At 50.1% G+C, this 17,412-nt stretch overlaps 16 non-coding genes across 16 annotated transcripts; 10 read left to right on the top strand and 6 right to left on the bottom strand.

The window, feature by feature from the left end:
• Positions 1 to 596: 596 nt before the first annotated feature.
• Positions 597 to 668, top strand: Trnap-ugg (transfer RNA proline (anticodon UGG)). The gene has a single exon. It is a non-coding gene; the product is annotated as a tRNA-Pro (tRNA).
• A 602-nt stretch (positions 669 to 1,270) lies between these two features.
• Trnav-uac (transfer RNA valine (anticodon UAC)) lies at positions 1,271 to 1,343 on the bottom strand. The gene has a single exon. It is a non-coding gene; the product is annotated as a tRNA-Val (tRNA).
• A 235-nt stretch (positions 1,344 to 1,578) lies between these two features.
• On the top strand, positions 1,579 to 1,650 carry Trnap-cgg (transfer RNA proline (anticodon CGG)). The gene has a single exon. It is a non-coding gene; the product is annotated as a tRNA-Pro (tRNA).
• Positions 1,651 to 3,910: 2,260 nt separating this feature from the next.
• Trnap-ugg (transfer RNA proline (anticodon UGG)) lies at positions 3,911 to 3,982 on the top strand. The gene has a single exon. It is a non-coding gene; the product is annotated as a tRNA-Pro (tRNA).
• Positions 3,983 to 4,584: 602 nt separating this feature from the next.
• Trnav-uac (transfer RNA valine (anticodon UAC)) lies at positions 4,585 to 4,657 on the bottom strand. Its single transcript has one exon. It is a non-coding gene; the product is annotated as a tRNA-Val (tRNA).
• Positions 4,658 to 4,892: 235 nt separating this feature from the next.
• Trnap-cgg (transfer RNA proline (anticodon CGG)) lies at positions 4,893 to 4,964 on the top strand. The gene has a single exon. It is a non-coding gene; the product is annotated as a tRNA-Pro (tRNA).
• Positions 4,965 to 7,215: 2,251 nt separating this feature from the next.
• Positions 7,216 to 7,287, top strand: Trnap-ugg (transfer RNA proline (anticodon UGG)). Its single transcript has one exon. It is a non-coding gene; the product is annotated as a tRNA-Pro (tRNA).
• Positions 7,288 to 7,889: 602 nt separating this feature from the next.
• On the bottom strand, positions 7,890 to 7,962 carry Trnav-uac (transfer RNA valine (anticodon UAC)). Its single transcript has one exon. It is a non-coding gene; the product is annotated as a tRNA-Val (tRNA).
• A 235-nt stretch (positions 7,963 to 8,197) lies between these two features.
• Positions 8,198 to 8,269, top strand: Trnap-cgg (transfer RNA proline (anticodon CGG)). The gene has a single exon. It is a non-coding gene; the product is annotated as a tRNA-Pro (tRNA).
• A 209-nt stretch (positions 8,270 to 8,478) lies between these two features.
• On the bottom strand, positions 8,479 to 8,551 carry Trnav-aac (transfer RNA valine (anticodon AAC)). Its single transcript has one exon. It is a non-coding gene; the product is annotated as a tRNA-Val (tRNA).
• A 3,578-nt stretch (positions 8,552 to 12,129) lies between these two features.
• Trnap-ugg (transfer RNA proline (anticodon UGG)) lies at positions 12,130 to 12,201 on the top strand. The gene has a single exon. It is a non-coding gene; the product is annotated as a tRNA-Pro (tRNA).
• A 602-nt stretch (positions 12,202 to 12,803) lies between these two features.
• Positions 12,804 to 12,876, bottom strand: Trnav-uac (transfer RNA valine (anticodon UAC)). The gene has a single exon. It is a non-coding gene; the product is annotated as a tRNA-Val (tRNA).
• Positions 12,877 to 13,111: 235 nt separating this feature from the next.
• Positions 13,112 to 13,183, top strand: Trnap-cgg (transfer RNA proline (anticodon CGG)). The gene has a single exon. It is a non-coding gene; the product is annotated as a tRNA-Pro (tRNA).
• Positions 13,184 to 15,032: 1,849 nt separating this feature from the next.
• Positions 15,033 to 15,104, top strand: Trnap-ugg (transfer RNA proline (anticodon UGG)). The gene has a single exon. It is a non-coding gene; the product is annotated as a tRNA-Pro (tRNA).
• Positions 15,105 to 15,706: 602 nt separating this feature from the next.
• On the bottom strand, positions 15,707 to 15,779 carry Trnav-uac (transfer RNA valine (anticodon UAC)). The gene has a single exon. It is a non-coding gene; the product is annotated as a tRNA-Val (tRNA).
• A 235-nt stretch (positions 15,780 to 16,014) lies between these two features.
• On the top strand, positions 16,015 to 16,086 carry Trnap-cgg (transfer RNA proline (anticodon CGG)). The gene has a single exon. It is a non-coding gene; the product is annotated as a tRNA-Pro (tRNA).
• The last annotated feature ends 1,326 nt before the right edge of the window (positions 16,087 to 17,412 follow it).

Below are 17,412 nucleotides of genomic sequence, written 5' to 3'. Positions count from 1 at the left end.
CGATTTTTTTTTTTTTTTTTTTTTTTTTTTTTTTTTTTTTGGTGTCTGACCTACTTTGAAAGATTTTGTAGTCGATTTACTTACCACTATCGCTGTTGGAAGGAGGAAACCACGTGATAATCACACAGTATTCTAGAGACGATCAGGTAATGAAAATTTAGAATAAGTAAAACAGTATCAAAAGAAGTTGTGTGGTGGAGCGGCACATGCAATTCACGCTTCCTAGATGATCGTTGCTGCATAGAATAATTCTTTTGTCTGTGGCGTCTTCAGTATTCGTCTTCTGGAAGTTTTGCTTGCAGTATATTCTTCAATATTTTCATTATGAGTTGGTGCTTGCTTTCCCGATGTTATTTTGTTTAGTGCATTCGCCTTCTCTTAACCCTGAGAAACCACATACGGAAACTGAGGCACTGCCGGCTGTTCATAAGCAGAGTTCGATGAAGTTATTTCGCTTTTTATTCGGCGCCTTTAATATTCTTCTCATCAGTGGTGAGTGCTGCCTGCAGAAAGCGCTTATCTTGCGAATTCACGTGAAAGTTTGTGTTCCCTGGGAGATGCACTACTTGTGATTAGCTTGAGTGGTGCGGGCAGGTGGCTCGTTGGTCTAGGGGTATGATTCCTGCTTTGGGTGCAGGAGGTCCCGGGTTCAAATCCCGGACGAGCCCTGCCATTTTGACCGTGCTGAAGAGTAGGTGGAACTCAGTCCCGGTTGCAGCTCCTCAATGAAGAGTAAGACGCCTGTTATATCACGTGGATATAACAAGAATCCGGCACCAGTAAAGTACGTAGGTGGAATTCGGTAGAAAGGCAGACGGTAATTTTTCGTGCAACGGAAAACAAGGTTGTCTTTGCGGAATATGTGCACCGTGAGTGGAGATTCAGCTTGATTGTGCGACAGTCTACCTTCATCTTACTAGCGACGGCAACAACCAATGGGTGGGACGTAAGACTGAGCGTGGCTAAGAGTTTCTCATTATTAGTTACCTTCACACTTTGTCACAGCCGTGACAAGGCGAGTAGCGCGAGCTCAGGATAGCCAGTAGGAAGCGCACCTGAAGTAGCCCTGAAGAACCGGGTTGTATATTTTGCCAGCCATAATGGAGCTAGGGGCGTTCTCAGTTACCAAATACCGGTGCAATAAGAGAGCAACAGTATTTGACAGTAAAATGACGCCCTATCCATCTAGAATATGACATTGATTGTCTCTGCATACGCATCCGTGAGGTCATCCCGGAAATGAAATCCGATATACGGATTAAAATTGTTGTGTTCCCGCCCGGGATCGAACCGGGGACCTTCTGCGTGTAAAGCAGACGTGATAACCGCTACACCACGGAAACGACGGTTCGTCTGATGTGCCACCCGGAGACTCGTGGTAGCAACAGTTTTCCTTCTGTGTTAGCAAGGGCATCGGCTACGAGCTCCCTCCGATTCGTGAGGTTCCTATAGTACAAGAAGTCGATGAAAACAATCCAACCGCGACAGCCAGAGAGAACGCTGGGTGAGCTGCAGCCGTACATGGTGAGACCATCAACGGCGGCGTCATTCACATGCAGTGTGTTTTCGGAACGAACAGGCTCGTTGGTCTAGGGGTATGATTCCTGCTTCGGGTGCAGGAGGTCCCGGGTTCAAATCCCGGACGAGCCCTTGCGTTTTGTACAACGGTGTGCTAACAAACCGCATGGCGGCGGCTGTTTCGCGCATTTCCAGGCCTCCAAGTCAGCGCTAAATCCGACAACCAGTTCTGAAACAGTTTCATTTGAGCCATGTGCACCCTGCTGGTGGAACGTTTGAAGTTGATTTAAATGGTCACAGTAGAGATCGTAGCAAGTGTCTTGCTGAGTGCGACGAAAACTTGTTTCCGCCCGCAATCGAACCGGGGACCTTGTGCGTGTTAGGCAGACGTTATAACCGCTACACCACGGAAACTGCTACGCTCTGCCCTCCACATGTGATACAACTTGTAGGACGATCGCCATTGTGGCGTAAAAATCACTTTGCGGAAACGCACAATGCCGGTATTTCGCATTCGTGTGAAACAATCGACAGCACCCTTGACTGCCTGAATGCCATGTCGAATAAGAGCTCAAGAAGTCATCGGAAACGCTCGAGGGAGAGTCCTCAGCAGCATCTGCTGCTCTTTCTTTCCTTACGAGATACCGTCGATTCGCGCAGTCGTTATTGCAAAAGATGTCACCAAAGGCGATCGCTTCGTTAGCGGCACGGCGCCTGGGCTCGGCGGCAGTGCGACGAAAACTTGTTTCCGCCCGCAATCGAACCGGGGACCTTGTGCGTGTTAGGCAGACGTTATAACCGCTACACCACGGAAACTGCTACGCTCTGCCCTCCACATGTGATACAACTTGTAGGACGATCGCCATTGTGGCGTAAAAATCACTTTGCGGAAACGCACAATGCCGGTATTTCGCATTCGTGTGAAACAATCGACAGCACCCTTGACTGCCTGAATGCCATGTCGAATAAGAGCTCAAGAAGTCATCGGAAACGCTCGAGGGAGAGTCCTCAGCAGCATCTGCTGCTCTTTCTTTCCTTACGAGATACCGTCGATTCGCGCAGTCGTTATTGCAAAAGATGTCACCAAAGGCGATCGCTTCGTTAGCGGCACGGCGCCTGGGCTCGGCGGCAGCCAGCTCTACATGGAGGCACCAGCAGCCCCAGCCCCTCCAGGCCGCCGCCGGCGCCACAGCGCAAGGAGTCGGCGCCCGCCCTGCAATGCCCCCTGTCGTTGCACATTCCACCCGCCTTTTATCCTCTCCATGTCTGACTCACTACCCTAAATGACGCTGCAGTCGACGTGCTTATTACTATCGCTTTTGGAAGAACCAAGGCGCAGTATTCTAGTGACGAACCGGTATTGCAAATTTGGATTAAGTAAAAATTTATTGTGTGGTCGAGCGACACCCCCGTCTCGCTCTTCCTAGATGATCGCTGCTGCGCGGAGTAACTCCTAGCGCGCCGATGGCTTCAGAGTTGGTCTTCTCGAAGTTTTGCTTTTGCACTGCATTCCGCAATCTTATAGTTACGTGCTTCGGTTTCCCGACGTTCTTGTGTTTAGTGCGTTCGGCTTCTCTTAACCCTTAGCCACCGCTTGCCGAAATTTCCACACTGTCATCTGTCGATCTGCAGAGCTCGATGAAAGTACCGCGGCCGTTCCTGAGCTCGTGAAACGGCCGAATCTGTAGTTGTTTCCAGATCTCTCCCACACAACGGCCTCCCGGAAGCTTGGATTACAGGAGTACGCCACTACTCCCAGCCGCTGAATTACCTTTGAAGCAGAATGACATGAGCTACACGCAGCTCCGATTTTTTTTTTTTTTTTTTTTTTTTTTTGGTGTCTGACCTACTTTGAAAGATTTTGTAGTCGATTTACTTACCACTATCGCTGTTGGAAGGAGGAAACCACGTGATAATCACACAGTATTCTAGAGACGATCAGGTAATGAAAATTTAGAATAAGTAAAACAGTATCAAAAGAAGTTGTGTGGTGGAGCGGCACATGCAATTCACGCTTCCTAGATGATCGTTGCTGCATAGAATAATTCTTTTGTCTGTGGCGTCTTCAGTATTCGTCTTCTGGAAGTTTTGCTTGCAGTATATTCTTCAATATTTTCATTATGAGTTGGTGCTTGCTTTCCCGATGTTATTTTGTTTAGTGCATTCGCCTTCTCTTAACCCTGAGAAACCACATACGGAAACTGAGGCACTGCCGGCTGTTCATAAGCAGAGTTCGATGAAGTTATTTCGCTTTTTATTCGGCGCCTTTAATATTCTTCTCATCAGTGGTGAGTGCTGCCTGCAGAAAGCGCTTATCTTGCGAATTCACGTGAAAGTTTGTGTTCCCTGGGAGATGCACTACTTGTGATTAGCTTGAGTGGTGCGGGCAGGTGGCTCGTTGGTCTAGGGGTATGATTCCTGCTTTGGGTGCAGGAGGTCCCGGGTTCAAATCCCGGACGAGCCCTGCCATTTTGACCGTGCTGAAGAGTAGGTGGAACTCAGTCCCGGTTGCAGCTCCTCAATGAAGAGTAAGACGCCTGTTATATCACGTGGATATAACAAGAATCCGGCACCAGTAAAGTACGTAGGTGGAATTCGGTAGAAAGGCAGACGGTAATTTTTCTTGCAACGGAAAACAAGGTTGTCTTTGCGGAATATGTGCACCGTGAGTGGAGATTCAGCTTGATTGTGCGACAGTCTACCTTCATCTTACTAGCGACGGCAACAACCAATGGGTGGGACGTAAGACTGAGCGTGGCTAAGAGTTTCTCATTATTAGTTACCTTCACACTTTGTCACAGCCGTGACAAGGCGAGTAGCGCGAGCTCAGGATAGCCAGTAGGAAGCGCACCTGAAGTAGCCCTGAAGAACCGGGTTGTATATTTTGCCAGCCATAATGGAGCTAGGGGCGTTCTCAGTTACCAAATACCGGTGCAATAAGAGAGCAACAGTATTTGACAGTAAAATGACGCCCTATCCATCTAGAATATGACATTGATTGTCTCTGCATACGCATCCGTGAGGTCATCCCGGAAATGAAATCCGATATACGGATTAAAATTGTTGTGTTCCCGCCCGGGATCGAACCGGGGACCTTCTGCGTGTAAAGCAGACGTGATAACCGCTACACCACGGAAACGACGGTTCGTCTGATGTGCCACCCGGAGACTCGTGGTAGCAACAGTTTTCCTTCTGTGTTAGCAAGGGCATCGGCTACGAGCTCCCTCCGATTCGTGAGGTTCCTATAGTACAAGAAGTCGATGAAAACAATCCAACCGCGACAGCCAGAGAGAACGCTGGGTGAGCTGCAGCCGTACATGGTGAGACCATCAACGGTGGCGTCATTCACATGCAGTGTGTTTTCGGAACGAACAGGCTCGTTGGTCTAGGGGTATGATTCCTGCTTCGGGTGCAGGAGGTCCCGGGTTCAAATCCCGGACGAGCCCTTGCGTTTTGTACAACGGTGTGCTAACAAACCGCATGGCGGCGGCTGTTTCGCGCATTTCCAGGCCTCCAAGTCAGCGCTAAATCCGACAACCAGTTCTGAAACAGTTTCATTTGAGCCATGTGCACCCTGCTGGTGGAACGTTTGAAGTTGATTTAAATGGTCACAGTAGAGATCGTAGCAAGTGTCTTGCTGAGTGCGACGAAAACTTGTTTCCGCCCGCAATCGAACCGGGGACCTTGTGCGTGTTAGGCAGACGTTATAACCGCTACACCACGGAAACTGCTACGCTCTGCCCTCCACATGTGATACAACTTGTAGGACGATCGCCATTGTGGCGTAAAAATCACTTTGCGGAAACGCACAATGCCGGTATTTCGCATTCGTGTGAAACAATCGACAGCACCCTTGACTGCCTGAATGCCATGTCGAATAAGAGCTCAAGAAGTCATCGGAAACGCTCGAGGGAGAGTCCTCAGCAGCATCTGCTGCTCTTTCTTTCCTTACGAGATACCGTCGATTCGCGCAGTCGTTATTGCAAAAGATGTCACCAAAGGCGATCGCTTCGTTAGCGGCACGGCGCCTGGGCTCGGCGGCAGTGCGACGAAAACTTGTTTCCGCCCGCAATCGAACCGGGGACCTTGTGCGTGTTAGGCAGACGTTATAACCGCTACACCACGGAAACTGCTACGCTCTGCCCTCCACATGTGATACAACTTGTAGGACGATCGCCATTGTGGCGTAAAAATCACTTTGCGGAAACGCACAATGCCGGTATTTCGCATTCGTGTGAAACAATCGACAGCACCCTTGACTGCCTGAATGCCATGTCGAATAAGAGCTCAAGAAGTCATCGGAAACGCTCGAGGGAGAGTCCTCAGCAGCATCTGCTGCTCTTTCTTTCCTTACGAGATACCGTCGATTCGCGCAGTCGTTATTGCAAAAGATGTCACCAAAGGCGATCGCTTCGTTAGCGGCACGGCGCCTGGGCTCGGCGGCAGCTCTACATGGAGGCACCAGCAGCCCCAGCCCCTCCAGGCCGCCGCCGGCGCCACAGCGCAAGGAGTCGGCGCCCGCCCTGCAATGGCCCCTGTCGTTGCACATTCCACCCGCCTTTTATCCTCTCCATGTCTGACTCACTACCCTAAATGACGCTGCAGTCGACGTGCTTATTACTATCGCTTTTGGAAGAACCAAGGCGCAGTATTCTAGTGACGAACCGGTATTGCAAATTTGGATTAAGTAAAAATTTATTGTGTGGTCGAGCGACACCCCCGTCTCGCTCTTCCTAGATGATCGCTGCTGCGCGGAGTAACTCCTAGCGCGCCGATGGCTTCAGAGTTGGTCTTCTCGAAGTTTTGCTTTTGCACTGCATTCCGCAATCTTATAGTTACGTGCTTCGGTTTCCCGACGTTCTTGTGTTTAGTGCGTTCGGCTTCTCTTAACCCTTAGCCACCGCTTGCCGAAATTTCCACACTGTCATCTGTCGATCTGCAGAGCTCGATGAAAGTACCGCGGCCGTTCCTGAGCTCGTGAAACGGCCGAATCTGTAGTTGTTTCCAGATCTCTCCCACACAACGGCCTCCCGGAAGCTTGGATTACAGGAGTACGCCACTACTCCCAGCCGCTGAATTACCTTTGAAGCAGAATGACATGAGCTACACGCAGCTCCGATTTTTTTTTTTTTTTTTTTTTTGGTGTCTGACCTACTTTGAAAGATTTTGTAGTCGATTTACTTACCACTATCGCTGTTGGAAGGAGGAAACCACGTGATAATCACACAGTATTCTAGAGACGATCAGGTAATGAAAATTTAGAATAAGTAAAACAGTATCAAAAGAAGTTGTGTGGTGGAGCGGCACATGCAATTCACGCTTCCTAGATGATCGTTGCTGCATAGAATAATTCTTTTGTCTGTGGCGTCTTCAGTATTCGTCTTCTGGAAGTTTTGCTTGCAGTATATTCTTCAATATTTTCATTATGAGTTGGTGCTTGCTTTCCCGATGTTATTTTGTTTAGTGCATTCGCCTTCTCTTAACCCTGAGAAACCACATACGGAAACTGAGGCACTGCCGGCTGTTCATAAGCAGAGTTCGATGAAGTTATTTCGCTTTTTATTCGGCGCCTTTAATATTCTTCTCATCAGTGGTGAGTGCTGCCTGCAGAAAGCGCTTATCTTGCGAATTCACGTGAAAGTTTGTGTTCCCTGGGAGATGCACTACTTGTGATTAGCTTGAGTGGTGCGGGCAGGTGGCTCGTTGGTCTAGGGGTATGATTCCTGCTTTGGGTGCAGGAGGTCCCGGGTTCAAATCCCGGACGAGCCCTGCCATTTTGACCGTGCTGAAGAGTAGGTGGAACTCAGTCCCGGTTGCAGCTCCTCAATGAAGAGTAAGACGCCTGTTATATCACGTGGATATAACAAGAATCCGGCACCAGTAAAGTACGTAGGTGGAATTCGGTAGAAAGGCAGACGGTAATTTTTCTTGCAACGGAAAACAAGGTTGTCTTTGCGGAATATGTGCACCGTGAGTGGAGATTCAGCTTGATTGTGCGACAGTCTACCTTCATCTTACTAGCGACGGCAACAACCAATGGGTGGGACGTAAGACTGAGCGTGGCTAAGAGTTTCTCATTATTAGTTACCTTCACACTTTGTCACAGCCGTGACAAGGCGAGTAGCGCGAGCTCAGGATAGCCAGTAGGAAGCGCACCTGAAGTAGCCCTGAAGAACCGGGTTGTATATTTTGCCAGCCATAATGGAGCTAGGGGCGTTCTCAGTTACCAAATACCGGTGCAATAAGAGAGCAACAGTATTTGACAGTAAAATGACGCCCTATCCATCTAGAATATGACATTGATTGTCTCTGCATACGCATCCGTGCGGTCATCCCGGAAATGAAATCCGATATACGGATTAAAATTGTTGTGTTCCCGCCCGGGATCGAACCGGGGACCTTCTGCGTGTAAAGCAGACGTGATAACCGCTACACCACGGAAACGACGGTTCGTCTGATGTGCCACCCGGAGACTCGTGGTAGCAACAGTTTTCCTTCTGTGTTAGCAAGGGCATCGGCTACGAGCTCCCTCCGATTCGTGAGGTTCCTATAGTACAAGAAGTCGATGAAAACAATCCAACCGCGACAGCCAGAGAGAACGCTGGGTGAGCTGCAGCCGTACATGGTGAGACCATCAACGGTGGCGTCATTCACATGCAGTGTGTTTTCGGAACGAACAGGCTCGTTGGTCTAGGGGTATGATTCCTGCTTCGGGTGCAGGAGGTCCCGGGTTCAAATCCCGGACGAGCCCTTGCGTTTTGTACAACGGTGTGCTAACAAACCGCATGGCGGCGGCTGTTTCGCGCATTTCCAGGCCTCCAAGTCAGCGCTAAATCCGACAACCAGTTCTGAAACAGTTTCATTTGAGCCATGTGCACCCTGCTGGTGGAACGTTTGAAGTTGATTTAAATGGTCACAGTAGAGATCGTAGCAAGTGTCTTGCTGAGTGCGACGAAAACTTGTTTCCGCCCGCAATCGAACCGGGGACCTTGTGCGTGTTAGGCACACGTTATAACCGCTACACCACGGAAACTGCTACGCTCTGCCCTCCACATGTGATACAACTTGTAGGACGATCGCCATTGTGGCGTAAAAATCACTTTGCGGAAACGCACAATGCCGGTATTTCGCATTCGTGTGAAACAATCGACAGCACCCTTGACTGCCTGAATGCCATGTCGAATAAGAGCTCAAGAAGTCATCGGAAACGCTCGAGGGAGAGTCCTCAGCAGCATCTGCTGCTCTTTCTTTCCTTACGAGATACCGTCGATTCGCGCAGTCGTTATTGCAAAAGATGTCACCAAAGGCGATCGCTTCGTTAGCGGCACGGCGCCTGGGCTCGGCGGCAGTGCGACGAAAACTTGTTTCCGCCCGCAATCGAACCGGGGACCTTGTGCGTGTTAGGCAGACGTTATAACCGCTACACCACGGAAACTGCTACGCTCTGCCCTCCACATGTGATACAACTTGTAGGACGATCGCCATTGTGGCGTAAAAATCACTTTGCGGAAACGCACAATGCCGGTATTTCGCATTCGTGTGAAACAATCGACAGCACCCTTGACTGCCTGAATGCCATGTCGAATAAGAGCTCAAGAAGTCATCGGAAACGCTCGAGGGAGAGCCCTCAGCAGCATCTGCTGCTCTTTCTTTCCTTACGAGATACCGTCGATTCGCGCAGTCGTTATTGCAAAAGATGTCACCAAAGGCGATCGCTTCGTTAGCGGCACGGCGCCTGGGCTCGGCGGCAGTGCGACGAAAACTTGTTTCCGCCCGCAATCGAACCGGGGACCTTGTGCGTGTTAGGCAGACGTTATAACCGCTACACCACGGAAACTGCTACGCTCTGCCCTCCACATGTGATACAACTTGTAGGACGATCGCCATTGTGACGTAAAAATCACTTTGCGGAAACGCACAATGCCGGTATTTCGCATTCGTGTGAAACAATCGACAGCACCCTTGACTGCCTGAATGCCATGTCGAATAAGAGCTCAAGAAGTCATCGGAAACGCTCGAGGGAGAGTCCTCAGCAGCATCTGCTGCTCTTTCTTTCCTTACGAGATACCGTCGATTCGCGCAGTCGTTATTGCAAAAGATGTCACCAAAGGCGATCGCTTCGTTAGCGGCACGGCGCCTGGGCTCGGCGGCAGTGCGACGAAAACTTGTTTCCGCCCGCAATCGAACCGGGGACCTTGTGCGTGTTAGGCAGACGTTATAACCGCTACACCACGGAAACTGCTACGCTCTGCCCTCCACATGTGATACAACTTGTAGGACGATCGCCATTGTGGCGTAAAAATCACTTTGCGGAAACGCACAATGCCGGTATTTCGCATTCGTGTGAAACAATCGACAGCACCCTTGACTGCCTGAATGCCATGTCGAATAAGAGCTCAAGAAGTCATCGGAAACGCTCGAGGGAGAGTCCTCAGCAGCATCTGCTGCTCTTTCTTTCCTTACGAGATACCGTCGATTCGCGCAGTCGTTATTGCAAAAGATGTCACCAAAGGCGATCGCTTCGTTAGCGGCACGGCGCCTGGGCTCGGCGGCAGTGCGACGAAAACTTGTTTCCGCCCGCAATCGAACCGGGGACCTTGTGCGTGTTAGGCAGACGTTATAACCGCTACACCACGGAAACTGCTACGCTCTGCCCTCCACATGTGATACAACTTGTAGGACGATCGCCATTGTGACGTAAAAATCACTTTGCGGAAACGCACAATGCCGGTATTTCGCATTCGTGTGAAACAATCGACAGCACCCTTGACTGCCTGAATGCCATGTCGAATAAGAGCTCAAGAAGTCATCGGAAACGCTCGAGGGAGAGTCCTCAGCAGCATCTGCTGCTCTTTCTTTCCTTACGAGATACCGTCGATTCGCGCAGTCGTTATTGCAAAAGATGTCACCAAAGGCGATCGCTTCGTTAGCGGCACGGCGCCTGGGCTCGGCGGCAGTGCGACGAAAACTTGTTTCCGCCCGCAATCGAACCGGGGACCTTGTGCGTGTTAGGCAGACGTTATAACCGCTACACCACGGAAACTGCTACGCTCTGCCCTCCACATGTGATACAACTTGTAGGACGATCGCCATTGTGGCGTAAAAATCACTTTGCGGAAACGCACAATGCCGGTATTTCGCATTCGTGTGAAACAATCGACAGCACCCTTGACTGCCTGAATGCCATGTCGAATAAGAGCTCAAGAAGTCATCGGAAACGCTCGAGGGAGAGTCCTCAGCAGCATCTGCTGCTCTTTCTTTCCTTACGAGATACCGTCGATTCGCGCAGTCGTTATTGCAAAAGATGTCACCAAAGGCGATCGCTTCGTTAGCGGCACGGCGCCTGGGCTCGGCGGCAGCCAGCTCTACATGGAGGCACCAGCAGCCCCAGCCCCTCCAGGCCGCCGCCGGCGCCACAGCGCAAGGAGTCGGCGCCCGCCCTGCAATGCCCCCTGTCGTTGCACATTCCACCCGCCTTTTATCCTCTCCATGTCTGACTCACTACCCTAAATGACGCTGCAGTCGACGTGCTTATTACTATCGCTTTTGGAAGAACCAAGGCGCAGTATTCTAGTGACGAACCGGTATTGCAAATTTGGATTAAGTAAAAATTTATTGTGTGGTCGAGCGACACCCCCGTCTCGCTCTTCCTAGATGATCGCTGCTGCGCGGAGTAACTCCTAGCGCGCCGATGGCTTCAGAGTTGGTCTTCTCGAAGTTTTGCTTTTGCACTGCATTCCGCAATCTTATAGTTACGTGCTTCGGTTTCCCGACGTTCTTGTGTTTAGTGCGTTCGGCTTCTCTTAACCCTTAGCCACCGCTTGCCGAAATTTCCACACTGTCATCTGTCGATCTGCAGAGCTCGATGAAAGTACCGCGGCCGTTCCTGAGCTCGTGAAACGGCCGAATCTGTAGTTGTTTCCAGATCTCTCCCACACAACGGCCTCCCGGAAGCTTGGATTACAGGAGTACGCCACTACTCCCAGCCGCTGAATTACCTTTGAAGCAGAATGACATGAGCTACACGCAGCTCCGATTTTTTTTTTTTTTTTTTTGGTGTCTGACCTACTTTGAAAGATTTTGTAGTCGATTTACTTACCACTATCGCTGTTGGAAGGAGGAAACCACGTGATAATCACACAGTATTCTAGAGACGATCAGGTAATGAAAATTTAGAATAAGTAAAACAGTATCAAAAGAAGTTGTGTGGTGGAGCGGCACATGCAATTCACGCTTCCTAGATGATCGTTGCTGCATAGAATAATTCTTTTGTCTGTGGCGTCTTCAGTATTCGTCTTCTGGAAGTTTTGCTTGCAGTATATTCTTCAATATTTTCATTATGAGTTGGTGCTTGCTTTCCCGATGTTATTTTGTTTAGTGCATTCGCCTTCTCTTAACCCTGAGAAACCACATACGGAAACTGAGGCACTGCCGGCTGTTCATAAGCAGAGTTCGATGAAGTTATTTCGCTTTTTATTCGGCGCCTTTAATATTCTTCTCATCAGTGGTGAGTGCTGCCTGCAGAAAGCGCTTATCTTGCGAATTCACGTGAAAGTTTGTGTTCCCTGGGAGATGCACTACTTGTGATTAGCTTGAGTGGTGCGGGCAGGTGGCTCGTTGGTCTAGGGGTATGATTCCTGCTTTGGGTGCAGGAGGTCCCGGGTTCAAATCCCGGACGAGCCCTGCCATTTTGACCGTGCTGAAGAGTAGGTGGAACTCAGTCCCGGTTGCAGCTCCTCAATGAAGAGTAAGACGCCTGTTATATCACGTGGATATAACAAGAATCCGGCACCAGTAAAGTACGTAGGTGGAATTCGGTAGAAAGGCAGACGGTAATTTTTCTTGCAACGGAAAACAAGGTTGTCTTTGCGGAATATGTGCACCGTGAGTGGAGATTCAGCTTGATTGTGCGACAGTCTACCTTCATCTTACTAGCGACGGCAACAACCAATGGGTGGGACGTAAGACTGAGCGTGGCTAAGAGTTTCTCATTATTAGTTACCTTCACACTTTGTCACAGCCGTGACAAGGCGAGTAGCGCGAGCTCAGGATAGCCAGTAGGAAGCGCACCTGAAGTAGCCCTGAAGAACCGGGTTGTATATTTTGCCAGCCATAATGGAGCTAGGGGCGTTCTCAGTTACCAAATACCGGTGCAATAAGAGAGCAACAGTATTTGACAGTAAAATGACGCCCTATCCATCTAGAATATGACATTGATTGTCTCTGCATATGCATCCGTGAGGTCATCCCGGAAATGAAATCCGATATACGGATTAAAATTGTTGTGTTCCCGCCCGGGATCGAACCGGGGACCTTCTGCGTGTAAAGCAGACGTGATAACCGCTACACCACGGAAACGACGGTTCGTCTGATGTGCCACCCGGAGACTCGTGGTAGCAACAGTTTTCCTTCTGTGTTAGCAAGGGCATCGGCTACGAGCTCCCTCCGATTCGTGAGGTTCCTATAGTACAAGAAGTCGATGAAAACAATCCAACCGCGACAGCCAGAGAGAACGCTGGGTGAGCTGCAGCCGTACATGGTGAGACCATCAACGGTGGCGTCATTCACATGCAGTGTGTTTTCGGAACGAACAGGCTCGTTGGTCTAGGGGTATGATTCCTGCTTCGGGTGCAGGAGGTCCCGGGTTCAAATCCCGGACGAGCCCTTGCGTTTTGTACAACGGTGTGCTAACAAACCGCATGGCGGCGGCTGTTTCGCGCATTTCCAGGCCTCCAAGTCAGCGCTAAATCCGACAACCAGTTCTGAAACAGTTTCATTTGAGCCATGTGCACCCTGCTGGTGGAACGTTTGAAGTTGATTTAAATGGTCACAGTAGAGATCGTAGCAAGTGTCTTGCTGAGTGCGACGAAAACTTGTTTCCGCCCGCAATCGAACCGGGGACCTTGTGCGTGTTAGGCAGACGTTATAACCGCTACACCACGGAAACTGCTACGCTCTGCCCTCCACATGTGATACAACTTGTAGGACGATCGCCATTGTGGCGTAAAAATCACTTTGCGGAAACGCACAATGCCGGTATTTCGCATTCGTGTGAAACAATCGACAGCACCCTTGACTGCCTGAATGCCATGTCGAATAAGAGCTCAAGAAGTCATCGGAAACGCTCGAGGGAGAGTCCTCAGCAGCATCTGCTGCTCTTTCTTTCCTTACGAGATACCGTCGATTCGCGCAGTCGTTATTGCAAAAGATGTCACCAAAGGCGATCGCTTCGTTAGCGGCACGGCGCCTGGGCTCGGCGGCAGCCAGCTCTACATGGAGGCACCAGCAGCCCCAGCCCCTCCAGGCCGCCGCCGGCGCCACAGCGCAAGGAGTCGGCGCCCGCCCTGCAATGCCCCCTGTCGTTGCACATTCCACCCGCCTTTTATCCTCTCCATGTCTGACTCACTACCCTAAATGACGCTGCAGTCGACGTGCTTATTACTATCGCTTTTGGAAGAACCAAGGCGCAGTATTCTAGTGACGAACCGGTATTGCAAATTTGGATTAAGTAAAAATTTATTGTGTGGTCGAGCGACACCCCCGTCTCGCTCTTCCTAGATGATCGCTGCTGCGCGGAGTAACTCCTAGCGCGCCGATGGCTTCAGAGTTGGTCTTCTCGAAGTTTTGCTTTTGCACTGCATTCCGCAATCTTATAGTTACGTGCATCGGTTTCCCGACGTTCTTGTGTTTAGTGCGTTCGGCTTCTCTTAACCCTTAGCCACCGCTTGCCGAAATTTCCACACTGTCATCTGTCGATCTGCAGAGCTCGATGAAAGTACCGCGGCCGTTCCTGAGCTCGTGAAACGGCCGAATCTGTAGTTGTTTCCAGATCTCTCCCACACAACGGCCTCCCGGAAGCTTGGATTACAGGAGTACGCCACTACTCCCAGCCGCTGAATTACCTTTGAAGCAGAATGACATGAGCTACACGCAGCTCCGATTTTTTTTTTTTTTTTTTGGTGTCTGACCTACTTTGAAAGATTTTGTAGTCGATTTACTTACCACTATCGCTGTTGGAAGGAGGAAACCACGTGATAATCACACAGTATTCTAGAGACGATCAGGTAATGAAAATTTAGAATAAGTAAAACAGTATCAAAAGAAGTTGTGTGGTGGAGCGGCACATGCAATTCACGCTTCCTAGATGATCGTTGCTGCATAGAATAATTCTTTTGTCTGTGGCGTCTTCAGTATTCGTCTTCTGGAAGTTTTGCTTGCAGTATATTCTTCAATATTTTCATTATGAGTTGGTGCTTGCTTTCCCGATGTTATTTTGTTTAGTGCATTCGCCTTCTCTTAACCCTGAGAAACCACATACGGAAACTGAGGCACTGCCGGCTGTTCATAAGCAGAGTTCGATGAAGTTATTTCGCTTTTTATTCGGCGCCTTTAATATTCTTCTCATCAGTGGTGAGTGCTGCCTTCAGAAAGCGCTTATCTTGCGAATTCACGTGAAAGTTTGTGTTCCCTGGGAGATGCACTACTTGTGATTAGCTTGAGTGGTGCGGGCAGGTGGCTCGTTGGTCTAGGGGTATGATTCCTGCTTTGGGTGCAGGAGGTCCCGGGTTCAAATCCCGGACGAGCCCTGCCATTTTGACCGTGCTGAAGAGTAGGTGGAACTCAGTCCCGGTTGCAGCTCCTCAATGAAGAGTAAGACGCCTGTTATATCACGTGGATATAACAAGAATCCGGCACCAGTAAAGTACGTAGGTGGAATTCGGTAGAAAGGCAGACGGTAATTTTTCTTGCAACGGAAAACAAGGTTGTCTTTGCGGAATATGTGCACCGTGAGTGGAGATTCAGCTTGATTGTGCGACAGTCTACCTTCATCTTACTAGCGACGGCAACAACCAATGGGTGGGACGTAAGACTGAGCGTGGCTAAGAGTTTCTCATTATTAGTTACCTTCACACTTTGTCACAGCCGTGACAAGGCGAGTAGCGCGAGCTCAGGATAGCCAGTAGGAAGCGCACCTGAAGTAGCCCTGAAGAACCGGGTTGTATATTTTGCCAGCCATAATGGAGCTAGGGGCGTTCTCAGTTACCAAATACCGGTGCAATAAGAGAGCAACAGTATTTGACAGTAAAATGACGCCCTATCCATCTAGAATATGACATTGATTGTCTCTGCATACGCATCCGTGAGGTCATCCCGGAAATGAAATCCGATATACGGATTAAAATTGTTGTGTTCCCGCCCGGGATCGAACCGGGGACCTTCTGCGTGTAAAGCAGACGTGATAACCGCTACACCACGGAAACGACGGTTCGTCTGATGTGCCACCCGGAGACTCGTGGTAGCAACAGTTTTCCTTCTGTGTTAGCAAGGGCATCGGCTACGAGCTCCCTCCGATTCGTGAGGTTCCTATAGTACAAGAAGTCGATGAAAACAATCCAACCGCGACAGCCAGAGAGAACGCTGGGTGAGCTGCAGCCGTACATGGTGAGACCATCAACGGTGGCGTCATTCACATGCAGTGTGTTTTCGGAACGAACAGGCTCGTTGGTCTAGGGGTATGATTCCTGCTTCGGGTGCAGGAGGTCCCGGGTTCAAATCCCGGACGAGCCCTTGCGTTTTGTACAACGGTGTGCTAACAAACCGCATGGCGGCGGCTGTTTCGCGCATTTCCAGGCCTCCAAGTCAGCGCTAAATCCGACAACCAGTTCTGAAACAGTTTCATTTGAGCCATGTGCACCCTGCTGGTGGAACGTTTGAAGTTGATTTAAATGGTCACAGTAGAGATCGTAGCAAGTGTCTTGCTGAGTGCGACGAAAACTTGTTTCCGCCCGCAATCGAACCGGGGACCTTGTGCGTGTTAGGCAGACGTTATAACCGCTACACCACGGAAACTGCTACGCTCTGCCCTCCACATGTGATACAACTTGTAGGACGATCGCCATTGTGGCGTAAAAATCACTTTGCGGAAACGCACAATGCCGGTATTTCGCATTCGTGTGAAACAATCGACAGCACCCTTGACTGCCTGAATGCCATGTCGAATAAGAGCTCAAGAAGTCATCGGAAACGCTCGAGGGAGAGTCCTCAGCAGCATCTGCTGCTCTTTCTTTCCTTACGAGATACCGTCGATTCGCGCAGTCGTTATTGCAAAAGATGTCACCAAAGGCGATCGCTTCGTTAGCGGCACGGCGCCTGGGCTCGGCGGCAGCCAGCTCTACATGGAGGCACCAGCAGCCCCAGCCCCTCCAGGCCGCCGCCGGCGCCACAGCGCAAGGAGTCGGCGCCCGCCCTGCAATGCCCCCTGTCGTTGCACATTCCACCCGCCTTTTATCCTCTCCATGTCTGACTCACTACCCTAAATGACGCTGCAGTCGACGTGCTTATTACTATCGCTTTTGGAAGAACCAAGGCGCAGTATTCTAGTGACGAACCGGTATTGCAAATTTGGATTAAGTAAAAATTTATTGTGTGGTCGAGCGACACCCCCGTCTCGCTCTTCCTAGATGATCGCTGCTGCGCGGAGTAACTCCTAGCGCGCCGATGGCTTCAGAGTTGGTCTTCTCGAAGTTTTGCTTTTGCACTGCATTCCGCAATCTTATAGTTACGTGCATCGGTTTCCCGACGTTCTTGTGTTTAGTGCGTTCGGCTTCTCTTAACCCTTAGCCACCGCTTGCCGAAATTTCCACACTGTCATCTGTCGATCTGCAGAGCTCGATGAAAGTACCGCGGCCGTTCCTGAGCTCGTGAAACGGCCGAATCTGTAGTTGTTTCCAGATCTCTCCCACACAACGGCCTCCCGGAAGCTTGGATTACAGGAGTACGCCACTACTCCCAGCCGCTGAATTACCTTTGAAGCAGAATGACATGAGCTACACGCAGCTCCGATTTTTTTTTTTTTTTTTTTGGTGTCTGACCTACTTTGAAAGATTTTGTAGT

Source organism: Schistocerca nitens, chromosome 2 (assembly GCF_023898315.1).
Source record: "Schistocerca nitens isolate TAMUIC-IGC-003100 chromosome 2, iqSchNite1.1, whole genome shotgun sequence".
Taxonomy (NCBI): domain Eukaryota; kingdom Metazoa; phylum Arthropoda; class Insecta; order Orthoptera; family Acrididae; genus Schistocerca; species Schistocerca nitens.
Note: the sequence above shows the minus strand (reverse complement) of the source record. Positions and strands in the feature narration are given on the sequence as shown.